Genomic DNA, 12,477 nt, shown 5'->3' with positions numbered 1-12,477 from the left:
GCGACTCAACTATTTTGAAAGAAATCCTAACTCTAGAATTCTTTTGTTCTCTACTTCACGAACTCTTTGGCCTTCGTTATGATTCTCTCTCTCACTTTTTCTGTCTTTTCTCAATTGCCAAAGACGACTTCTTCTTTGTTCTCCGCTGTCCTTTTATAGAGTCTGAATTTGCTTCAAGTCTAATTTGTATAAAAAGAGAAGTTATAGTTGTACCAGGAAAAGAGTTAGAGATTTCCTTAAATTTGAATCCTTCTTCCTTCTTTGTACAAAACTTCTTCTTTTATTATTTCCTTTTGCAACTTGATTTTCTTTTAATAACAACCTCTTCTTTTTGATGTCGGCGTAAGTAAAGTCTGTGTCCCGTCTTTTTGAGTGTAAGTTCTATGTTCATTGACGAGAACCAGGTTCATAATGTCTTTCATCAAAACTGCTTGAGTTATCACAACTGTATAAATCCTACGTCTAGCGAGTTTCTCTAGCACTCACTCAACAAAATCACAAGTTTGTCTCAGTTGTATACACATGCTAAAGGGTCTTAATCTTTTCCATCTAGTCACGACCTGCATGGAACCCTAGGTGTCCATGTACCGCACCGAGATGGTGCCTGATCCAACCACACTCATAATCACTTATCTCTAAGCTCACATCGAACTCTAACCAATTATCATCAAAATAGAAAGTGTATAGTTACCATATCTACATATCTCATTTGCTAGCCTCTCCAATAATCTCTTAGGGTAACTCAGTAAATCATTATATATCATATATCGTATATTATATTATAAGTGGAAAGCTTCCAAGTTAAAAGTTGATTACGAAAATGTCCCTATAAAGTCATAATAGTATGGACAAAAATGTGAATACACATTAATAATTATAATAAATACGATCATTTTCTTTAAATACTATTATTATATATTTATGGACAATATATATATACACACACATTAATTATAATATATACTTTGCCTTAAGTCCGCCAATAATTTCTTAACATTATTGTACACAAATGTAAATTTACTATACAAGTGATTCATAAAAGCTACTGCACATTCATGGTATGACTACAAAAGGACAATATTTACTATACAAGTGATTCTTAAAAGTTACTGCACATTCATGGTATGAATACAAAAGGACAATCACATTTATATTTATTAACTCTTCCATTTCCCCCTAATGCATGAAGATAACCACATAAGATAAATAAATTAATATTCCTCCATTATTCATTAATTAATGCACATCCTATATCACATAGTTGTGATTGAGGTGGATTCTTTTTATCTAGCGATTGAAAGATAGGTAAATCTAATTACAATGTTCTTTTCTAACCCCCTAAATCAGTTGAATTTCACTGTTTTTAAAAAATAACCTGATATATTGTTATCATTATACTTGAATTTATGCATATTATGTGGTTTTGTTATATGCATACAATAGTTTAGTACTGGGATATTTACTGTTAAGTGTGATTAGCAGATGAAAAAGTACAAATGAAACATGAAGAGATATTGTTATCATCAAGGCTCATTATCAATTTCAAGAAATTTTGGAAGGAGATGATTAAAAATAACGAGATATTATCACCAGATGATACATGTTGAAACAGCAAACAAGGAGCAGTTCAAATGATAAGTCTTACTGTTCCAGATGTTTTGATGATCTTCACAAATGTAGGGACCCGGTCCTCTGCAGAGTGTTCTCGTCTAGGGCAATTTGCCATACAGCTAGAAAGCTGTCTCGTCAGAGGTTGGTGAGGCGCCAGCGTACTGAACCAATCAGAATGGACGAGGTTGTTTGTCCATCAGTTAATTAAATCAACTTTAAGGTTACCTTTTGCGATAGAGAATATCTTACTAAAACAAGAAATTTATGCAATGTAAGCTTTGTTAGTCTTTATCTATTTGATTTAAGTGGTTTTATTCTACTCTAATATTAATAATGATACTCATTTCTTTAGATTTTTGAAGTCCTTATGATCTTTATATTATAAATTATGAAGCACAAATTTTTTATTATTTTTATCTAAATGACATGGTTATCGTATATTTGTAAAGGCATGTGTTTGATCCTTCAACTTCTATGGTTTGTGTGACTTGAAAGTATGACTTTACATTAATAATCAAAATCATCTGGTTCAAGATTTTGTGATTTCCTCTCAACTATCTTTAGCAAGTTTATTTTTTCTTTTTCTAAAAAAATGAGGGTGGGGAAGGGGAAATGGGGGAGAGGATTACAATGTCTGGACTCGAATCCTCTCCAACTAGCTAAGGTGGAAGTTCAGATAACCAACCAAACTAAGTTACTAAGATTTTCCTTTGCAAGTTTGGTTCACTGCTTTAAACATAGCATATTTTGTATGTAATATTTATTTTTGTATACTCAAACATACTTCTAAATAATATATGAACACATCGTTTTATTTTTAAAATTACTTATTACAATATAGTATGATAATACCTAATTGGTTGTTTCATATTTTATCTGTCTATCTATATGCATGTATTTTGTTAGAAGTGTCTGGCGCAATTCCAACTGATAGTAGCAAACCAGTGGAAACAATAAATGATTTTAGCTAGGATCATGCAAGTACCGAGCAAGAGATAGTACAAGCGAATGACATTGTCAAAACTTCTGTTGAAGATCAGGAAGAAGCAAGTAAAAATATGGACAAATCTCAGGAAGCAGATAATGAACAAAGCTTGGAGAATAAGGAGCTAATAATTGATAATGTTACCTCAAAGCAGAATGTGGAGAACCAGCAGCAACACCATGATAAAAGCATCGAGACGAGTAATGAAAATGCAATCTACAAGGTAGATAGTACAGAACAATCAGGACAACAATGTCAAGAATAGTATAATGAAAAATGTAATCCGACAGTAGTTGAATATCCAATTATTGTTGCACAAGAGAATGCAACAATTTCTCCTTTGAAAGTTCTAATGGACATTGTTTCACACTCATTAGTTGAAAGAATTCCTCAACCACAATCACATCCAAAACAATCTCAACAACATAGTTGTTCTAGCAGCACAGAGGAAGTTGATTCACATTCTATAAGTGAGGCACCACATAAGATGTAAAAATATCAGTTACAACAACTATCTAGCAGTACAGATGCAGTTGATTAAAATTTCGAAGATGACGATGCACCACCTTTGATTCAAGGTCAACAAGTACAACAACAGAATGGTTCTTCCAATTCTAAAGAAGGGTCATTTGATGAGAGTAATAAGAATGGAGAGGAGGTCTTTCTCAAAAGCAACAAATCTGGCAAAAAAGAGAAGAATAGTAGCATTTCTATGGGGAGTTTGCCTACTAGGACAAGTTCAAGAAGAGGCTTGCAGAAGAACAAAGATTAATGATGAAATTCTTCTTTTGGAATATAAAATCGGTAAAGACACAAAAAGCTATTCAAAGGGTTCAAATGCTTAATAAAGCACATAAATTCAATTTTATTGCTTTAATGGAACCTTTTAAAAATGCTAGTGTAATCAACAAATATAGGCGGAGATTAAGCATGCATTTTACAAAATCCAATTTTAATGGCAAAATCTGGATTTTTGTCAAAGAAGGTTTTCAAGTTGATTTTATTTTGGATGCAGCATATCACTATCAAGGTTCAAGATACTATTTTGAATAAGGATTTTTTCGTAACACTTGTCTATGCAAAATGTGATGGTGTGCAAAGAAGGGCTTTGTGGGAAGACATTTATCAGTTGCATAATTCCATGAGTCTTCCATGGATTATTGGTGGGGATTTCAATGTGGTGCTAAATGCCGAGGAGAAGTTAGGAGGTCTTGTTGTACAACCTGCAGATGTAGATGATTTTTCTAATTGTATTGGAGATTGTGACTCACAAAAGTGCCTTTTAGAGGTAGTCCTTTCACATGGTGGAATGGTAGAGCTGCAGAAGACTGTATTTTTGAAAGGCTGGATAGAGTGTTAATTAACCATGAATTTCAAAATTGGTTTAATCATACCGAGGTTGAACATCTTTCTAGGATTGGATCAGACCATGCCCCTATGTTACTAAACTGTGAAGAACATGTGGTGAATATTTGTAAACCTTTTAAATTTCTTAACTTTTGGGTAGAACATGAGTCTTTCAAACAAGTTGTGAGACAAAACTGGTGTGCTGCTAATGATTTTGATAATCTATTTTTTAGCTTCAAAGAGAAGTTAAAGAAGCTGAAATCTTAACTTACTTCATGGAGTAAAGAGGTGTATGATGATATTTTTAAGCAATTAATAATTAGAGAGGACATTGTCAAGATCAAAAGAAGTTATTCGAGGAGGATCCTAGTAGTTTAAATAAAGCAGCGGTGCAAAAAGCACAAGCCGAATTCAAAAAGTATTTACTTTTTGAAGAAGAATATTGGAAGCAAAAAACAGGTTTTACTTGGTTTGAAAGGGGAGAAAGAAATACGAGATTTTTTCATAGTCTAGTGAAAGGAAGAAGGAAGAGATTACATTTGTCAAAATTCATAATGAGCAAGGGGTTCTTTCGGAGGACAAGTAGATGATAAAAGATGAAGCTATAAGATTCTATAGAAACAGTTCTCTCAGGAAAGGGATGCCGAATATTTTTCTCTTCTCAGGCACATTCCACATGTTATTTCTGAAGAAAATAATGCTTTAATTAGAATTATGCCATCCATGGATGAGGTTAAAAAAGCTGTTTTTAATCTTAATGGTGACAGTGCTAGTGGTTCTGATGTCTTCACAGGTCTTTTCTATCAGAAGTGTTGGGAAATTATTGGATCAGATTTATATAGGATGGTGGATAGCTTTTTTGTAGGCAATACTCTCCCAAAATTCATCACCCATACCAATCTAGTGTTGTTGCCTAGGAAGAATGATATACACTCATTTTTAGATCTTCGACCTATAAGTTTGAGTAACTTTGTTAACAAAGTTATCTCAAGGGTTATTCATGACATGCTAGGACTGGTGCTACCTAGATTGATCTCCTCTAATCAGTCAGGTTTTGTGAAGGAAAGAAACATTATTGAAAATGTTTTGCTTACTCAGGAAATTTACTTCTGACATCACAAAAAGGGGAAAACCATCAAATCTTATCATTAAGCTTGAGATGACAAAAGCTTATGATAGAATATCATGGTTTTTTTAATGAAAGTATTAAGAAAGATGGGTTTTTCAGTGGTGGTTGTTGATTAATTTGGAGAATTATTGCAAATAATTGGTACTCAGTATTGGTAAATGGACAGGCTCAGTGTCACGCCCCGAGCCTACACCCTGGACGTGGCTAGCACTCGAAGACCATTGCTAGCTTCAAGCGAACCCTTGGCCTGGCTTACTAACTCAGCGGAAAACTCTAAACATTATTACAATGATCAAATGAACTTACTCAAATAGCTTGGTAAAATAACTTAGAATGTTTTAAAGGTCAACATTCAACTTGGCCATAATGGCAACTCAAGTCTTAACATATGAAATGAAATGTAAAGACAACTGAACTACTAACTGTTTTTGAAGCCTCTAAAACAAAGAGGGATGTTGGGACAAGACCCCCTGCCGCGCCCCATTTTTTTGCAAAACGGGTTTTGGTGCACGACCTAACAACTGTTTTGGGCTTTGGGTGGATTGAAGATAAGCGAAAAGACATAAATTGCACAATCAAATAGAATAATCAAATTTTATTTTTTGTTAAACTACCCCAAATAATTATAATTATTATAAACATATAAAAGGGAGAAGGAAAGGGAGACTCTGACAACTTTACCAATCAGCACTCGGCCTTTTATTTTGGGACAGACAAAACAAATGTTTGTCGTTTACGGCTCGAGGCAATGTCATCATCTCCATAGGGCCTAAACTACCCCTACCTCACCACCGCATGCTTTTCGTCCTAAAAGGTGCTTATCGTCCTGACTTAATGTTCAAGAGGCATTGGACTATTAATAAGGAGGTTTTAGACTAAAAAAATAAAATAAATGTTCCTAATAGGCCTCCTAGACACCAAGCAAAACAAGTTGGACGATCATTTAGCATGTAAAGTCTCATGTTGGCCTCTAGATTTTATTATTAGCATGCTAGCAAACACACGTAATTAGTGAGAGGTCTCATTACTAAGTGTGTGGACATATGATCAAAGAGCAAGTATTGACAGTAAATTGAGCAGGCAGGGATATTATGAGGAAAACAGTGGCTAAAGTAATTCAACTAAACAATCTCGCATAGAGCTGATTTTAAAGTCTTAGATGATCGAGTGGCAGAAAGTTGTTAATTAATATGCAGAAATTGATTTAGTAGCTTATCTTAAGTGGCAAAACAGTGCAGAAATTAATTCGAACAATATTTAATCGGGGCAGAAAGTAGCAGATGCAGAAACTTAATTTTAAGTGGCATAACAAGACAAAAGCAGATTTTCGTTAACAATAGTTTAGATTTTAGTTCAGGAAATATTGTTATGCTGGTTCAACTCTTAAAATGCGGGAAGATATTAACCACTCATAGTGCAGGAAATATGCAAATAAGTTAGTTTTGTTTTGTTATTAACATTTTAGAGGGCTATCTAAATTATTTTAAGTGGCAGAAGCTATGCGTAGCAGACTTATCTCGGTGAACAACAAAGTGTATAGCAGATTTAAATCAGTTTTGAACATACCGAAAATCATTTTTACTTTATTTTACGTTGTAGAGATTAATTGCATTGCAGAAATTATGTACCAGTGGACAGGAAATGTGCATAGTTTTATTTCAATTATTTAACATGCTGGAAATTATTTGATTACGCCTATGAACATGATTTCTAGGCGATTGAAAAGTTGTATGCATGGCTCCTATAGGCATAGTTTCTAAATATGAACATGCTGAAAATCATAGTAATATTCAGAAAAACCTATAGGCATGATAACTAAGTGTGAACATGTTGGAGATTATTAATAAAGCTCGCATTAACAGATAACAATTAAGGCAGATCAGTACTTAAAAGATTCAGATTTTACTCCTTTTAAATTCATCAATCATGCTGAAACTAGTGTATTATTAAAATCAACTACTTATTTAACATGTTGAAGTAGTTCCTATAGGTATAATTCTAAATATAGACATGCTCAATTACATGCTGACATGCAAGATTTGTTAAACTAGGTGAGATGATATATGATACAAATAACATGAAATATTAACAAATTTAATTCGAAAGTAGGTGATTTTAACAAAGTTAATGAATGAGATTAATTCTGCAATTTATTCATTTATTTAATCTTTTCTAACATGCTTGCATAATAATCTGAGGCGTTGATAAGGCAAGTAGCACATTTATTCCATTAGTTATTTAGAATGTGATAAAATATGTTTTAATCTAACATGTTAAAACAGTTTATGGGCTAGTTATTATCACAACACAAATAGACTCAACATATATAAGTAAAGCAATTAGCACATAAATCCCACTCCCCTCTTAGGCGATCCCCCAAATATTTCATATATATGTACTAGAGAGTTAGAGAGTTATTACAAGATTATTACAGAACCGAATAGGAATAAACCCAACAACAACAAAATTAACTTAAAACAAAAATAAAAACTCCATGAAAATCTCTTAACAGGCGACTCTTCAACTTGAACAAAATGTCCAAACCTGCTGAAGAAGATACGAGTATATACAATACACCAAGACAATAATACTCGCATAATATTACTTATTTCAACATATAGGTGAAAAACAGACATACACGCATTCTGGCTAATCAAGGGTAGCATAAAATCGCACATAGAGCAAAAGGGATAAGAAACTGACCTGGATGCTTCCTTCTGTTCGTTTTCGAACATACAACAAACATACGATAATCATGATAGATGATGCAAGACGAAATTTAAACTAATGAAGGAGAGCTAACCGATTATCCAGAGTAGAGTTATCAGCAATGCAGACGAACTTAATTCAAATAGACCCGTACACAGCAAAAAACCGAGTAAAGCCGCAGTTAGAATGTTTATCGGAATCTTAATTCTTTTAAGATTAGAGAGCAATATTTGTTTTTTAGTATTCAAGTATGAGCGAAGTCAAGATGATCAAATAATGAGGGGAGGAGTCCTATCTATAGTCACTGAAATACGGGCAAATAAGGAAAAGGAATAAAGGAAATCAATTAATATTATTTTCCTTATTTCAAAGGAGAGCCAAATCAAATTTATTAATTTTTTTTTTACCAAATATAGGGCAAAACTGAAATCAACCAAATTATTCACCAAACCGGTAGGGATTTCTAAAAATAGAGTAGTAAGAATCAGTTCAAACCATAATTAAGGGGAGGGGGATCAATTTGCAGCACTATAAATTAATAAATATAAAATCAGCACAAGGAAAGAAATAATACATGCTTTACCATAATTTCAGACTTACCATAGGTAAGGGGTCGAGCAAATTACACCAAACTAATTACACAAAGTCATGAAGGTTAGCAGTATACGAAAGTTTAAATCACAGTAGATGAGCAATTTGACCAGGCAATTAGCTAAGTTAACAACTTTAAGAGATCCTAACAGATATGAGGAAACAATTAACAAGTCACAATTACACATATATTAAGGGGATAAATCAGCAATGTAAAATATCGAGGAAAATCAAGAATAATTATCTAAGGAAGAACAAATGTGATTCTCAATCAATTAAGACTAAAAAAAAATGATTTTTTACCATATAGAAATTAGTCAAAGGAATTCATAAACTAATGACTTTACTATATCAACACAGAGAATGTGCAAATTGTCGGTTAGAGTAGACTTAAATGCAGCAAGTGTGCTAAAACTTCACGATTCGAAGCCTAACAGATCATAATAGAAACGATGAGCAAGAGTTTGACCGAGAATTGCAACCTAAACATGCTTTCTAAGAATCAACAAGAAATATAAGCACATGATGACATGTTATAAACTCACCATATTTTAAAATCAAGAACAAAGTGTTAAAATGAATAAAATAAACTTACTCAGACGGATCTGTCAAAGATTCGTCTTAAAACTCAAAAGAAAAACTTCAAATGTTTGCCGGAGTTCGCTTTCTTCGGAGCTCGCCTAGTTGCTGGTTGGAACTGCTGTCGTTGTCGTTCGTCGCTGCTGGACGGAGCAGTTGTTGCTGCTATTTTCTCACCGAGCTGCTGCTTCGCCGGTCGGAGCTACTGGAGTTGTTGTTTGTTGTTTTCGCCAGAGAAAAGAGAGGAGAGAAGCAGAGGCGGCCAACGACTGCTGGCCTCGCTGGAGCCGCTGTTTGCCTCGCCTGGATGTTGTTTTCATTGCTGCTATGGCAGCGAGAAGAGAGGAGAGCAGAGAAGGAGGAGAGACAGAGGCGGAGATGAGATGAGGGGTGAGGGAGAAGAGGAGAGGGGAACGACCTCTCCTCCGATTTTTGTTGGAGGTTCCCCATCACCGGTGGTTCTTCGCCGGCTACTGCTGGTTCTCGTCGGAGAAGACGGGTGAGAAGAGAGGGAGAGAGCAGCGGCGCTAAGGGAGAGAGGAGAGGAAGAGAATGAGAAATCTTAGGTTTAGGGTCTTCTTTTGAAATAAAATAGGAAGGTTAGGTAGATTTAATCTGGACCGTAGGATTATCGTCGATTTTTTAAGAACTTTACTTCTATTGCCACTCACTTGACTAATTTGACCAAAAAGGAGATACCATTTGAATGGACTAAAAAATGTGAAGAGAGCTTCCAAAAGCTAAAGACTCTCTTGACCACCGCACATATTCTAGCATTACCGGTGGAAGGTAAGGATTTTATTGTTTATTATGATGCTTTTCATTTTAGGTTGGGTGTTGTGTGTTGATGCATGATAAGAATGTTATAGCTTATGCCTCACGTCAATTGAAGGTGCATGAGAGAAATTATCCAACACATGATTTAGAGTTGGCAGCGGTAGTGTTTGCTCTTAAGATATGGCGGCATTACCTTTATGGTGTTAAATGTGAGGTATTTACAGATCATCGTAGTTTGCAGTATGTGTTCACTCAAAAAGATCTGAATTTGAGGCAGCGAAGGTGGATGGAGTTACTTAAAGATTATGATGTGACCATTTTATACCATCCGGGCAAGGCTAATGTGATGGCAGACGCTTTGAGTCGAAAAGCGGTGAGTATGGGTAGTTTAGCTAGCTTGAGTGTAGCCAAGCAACCTTTGGCTAAAGAAATTCAGACCTTAGAGTCTAAGTTCATGCAATTGGGCATCTCAAAAAGAGGTGGGGTGCTAGCTAGTATTGAGGTAAGGGTCACTTTCATTGAAGAGATCAAGGCCAAACAATTTGAAGATGAGAATTTGGAAGAACTGAAGAAAAACACTGCGATTGGTAAGGCACAAGAGACCACTCTTGATGCGGATGGTGTGCTAAATTTTAAGGGGAGAATATGTGTTCCTAGAGTAGATGACTTGATTGAGAAATTGTTGGCAGAGTCTCATGGTTCGCGATATTCTATTCATTCGGGTGTGACCAAGATGTATAGAGATTTGAAGCGAATTTGTTGGTGGCCGGGCATGAAGAAAGACATAGCGGAGTTTGTGGTGAAGTGTCAAAATTGTCAATAAGTGAAATATGAACATCAAAGGCCTGCAAGCTTGCTTCAAAGAATGTCAATTCCGGAATGGAAGTGAGAAAGAATAGCCATGGATTTTGTGGTTGGTCTTCCCAAGACTTTGGGGAAGTTTGATTCTATTTGGGTAGTGGTTGATAGATTGACTAAGTCAACCCACTTTATTCCAGTAAGAATAGATTATAATACTGAACAATTGGCTAAAGTTTATGCGAAAAAGATAGTGAGGTTGCATGAGGTGCCCCTCTCTATCATCTCAAACCGTCGTACCCAATTCACATCCAAGTTTTGGAGGAAATTACATGATGAATTGGGCACACAACTCACTTTTAGTACATCCTTTCATCCACAGACGAATGGACAGTCAGAGAGGACTATTCCAGTGTTGGAAGACATGTTGAGGGCATGTGTGATTAATTTTGGAGGGCATTGGGATAAGTTCTTACCTTTGTGTGAATTCTCCTATAATAATAGTTATCACTCCAGCATTGATATGGCACCGTTCGAGGCACTCTATTGGAGGGGATGTAGATCACCCATAGGATTGTTTGAGGTTGGCGATGTGAAACCTTTGGGGGTTGATTTAGTGAAGGATGCTCAAGATAAGGTGAGGAGTATTCAAACTAAGCTTTTAGCAGCCCAGAGTACACAAAAGAAGTATGCAGATCATAAGGTAAGAGACATGACGTTTCAATCCGGTGAAAATGTTCTTCTTAAGGTATCACCGATGAAAAAGATATGATATTTGGTAAGAAGGGTAAGTCAAGTCCGAGATACATTGGTCCATTTGAAATTCTTGAATGTGTGGGACCGATAGCATATAGATTGGCTTTACGTCCTAATTTATCAAGTGTTCATCCGGTATTTAATGTATCCATGTTGAAGAGGTATCATGGTGAGGGGATTATATCATTAAGTGGGACTCAATTGTGTTAGACAAGGACCTCCAATATGAAAAAGAACCGATTGTAATTATTGATCGTGATGTACGTAAGTTGAGGACCAAGGGGATTAAGTCCGTGAAAGTTCAATGGAAGCATCGTCCAATTGAGGAAGCTACTTGGGAAACCGAGAGGGACATGCGAGACAAGTATCCCCAATTGTCCGTCGATTCAGGTACTACTTCATTCGTTCCTTAGCCTATTTTCCTAAGTTTTGTTACTCGAGACGAGTGATGGGTAAATTGGTATCTATTGTAATGACATGTTCCTGTCGTTATAGAAAAGCCAATGGGGGAAAATTTGGGGCCGGAAAACTTTTTCGTAGTACTTGGATTTTCCCAACCTTGTCCAAATTTGGACGAAATCGAAGTCATTGAGGTGTAGGGAAATCTAGTAACAATCGGGTGAACATTTATGATTTTGATTACTTGAGTAGTTAGATAACTCGTTAAGGAATCCGTACGACTTTACGGAATTGAATTCGGGCGAGTAGAACTCCCGGAATCGATCTTAGCGTAAAGGGTATTTACTGAGCGTCGTGGGTTAGAGGTGTGTTGTGAAATGGGAATTTTGGAATTCTTGAAATAGCTCTCTATTTTGTTTTGGCTGCTTTGGTTGGGGACTTTTGCCTCTTTGGCATCGCCGCTGTGACGGGCCCGACACGAATTAAAGTCGTTAATAAACCCCTAAACGACCTCATTATGCACTTTTTGAGCTAAGGAACGACCCCCAGGCGACTCCTAGTCGTTTTTCACCATTATTGAGGCTAAAGGTAAGCATTTCTCTCCCCGAATCCGTTCTTCAATCCGTAGAACGTAATATAATGGGTGAATATTGATGGGGGAAGGTTTTGTTATAGATTCTACGGTGGAAACAACCCTAATTTGGATAATTGGGATCATGGGTTTGATCTAGGGTTCATAGAATTGTCAGTAATCCAGGTAATTAGTGATTGTTTATTGATTCCCGTATTATATTGA

At 35.7% G+C, this 12,477-nt stretch overlaps 1 long non-coding RNA gene across 2 annotated transcripts; it reads right to left on the bottom strand.

The window, feature by feature from the left end:
* Positions 1-903: 903 nt before the first annotated feature.
* On the bottom strand, positions 904-9,134 carry LOC107062787 (uncharacterized). 2 transcript variants are annotated; one of them, XR_001474816.1, is made up of 3 exons: positions 8,968-9,134; positions 2,741-2,812; positions 904-1,772 (listed from the first exon to the last, which is right to left on the bottom strand). It is a non-coding gene; the product is annotated as an uncharacterized lncRNA (long non-coding RNA). The 2 variants fall into 2 exon arrangements; XR_001474815.1 differs by lacking the exon at positions 904-1,772 and adding an exon at positions 2,477-2,637.
* Positions 9,135-12,477: the final 3,343 nt, after the last annotated feature.

Source organism: Solanum tuberosum, unplaced genomic scaffold (genome assembly GCF_000226075.1).
Source record: "Solanum tuberosum cultivar DM 1-3 516 R44 unplaced genomic scaffold, SolTub_3.0 scf00269, whole genome shotgun sequence".
Classification (NCBI taxonomy): domain Eukaryota; kingdom Viridiplantae; phylum Streptophyta; class Magnoliopsida; order Solanales; family Solanaceae; genus Solanum; species Solanum tuberosum.
Note: the sequence above shows the minus strand (reverse complement) of the source record. Positions and strands in the feature narration are given on the sequence as shown.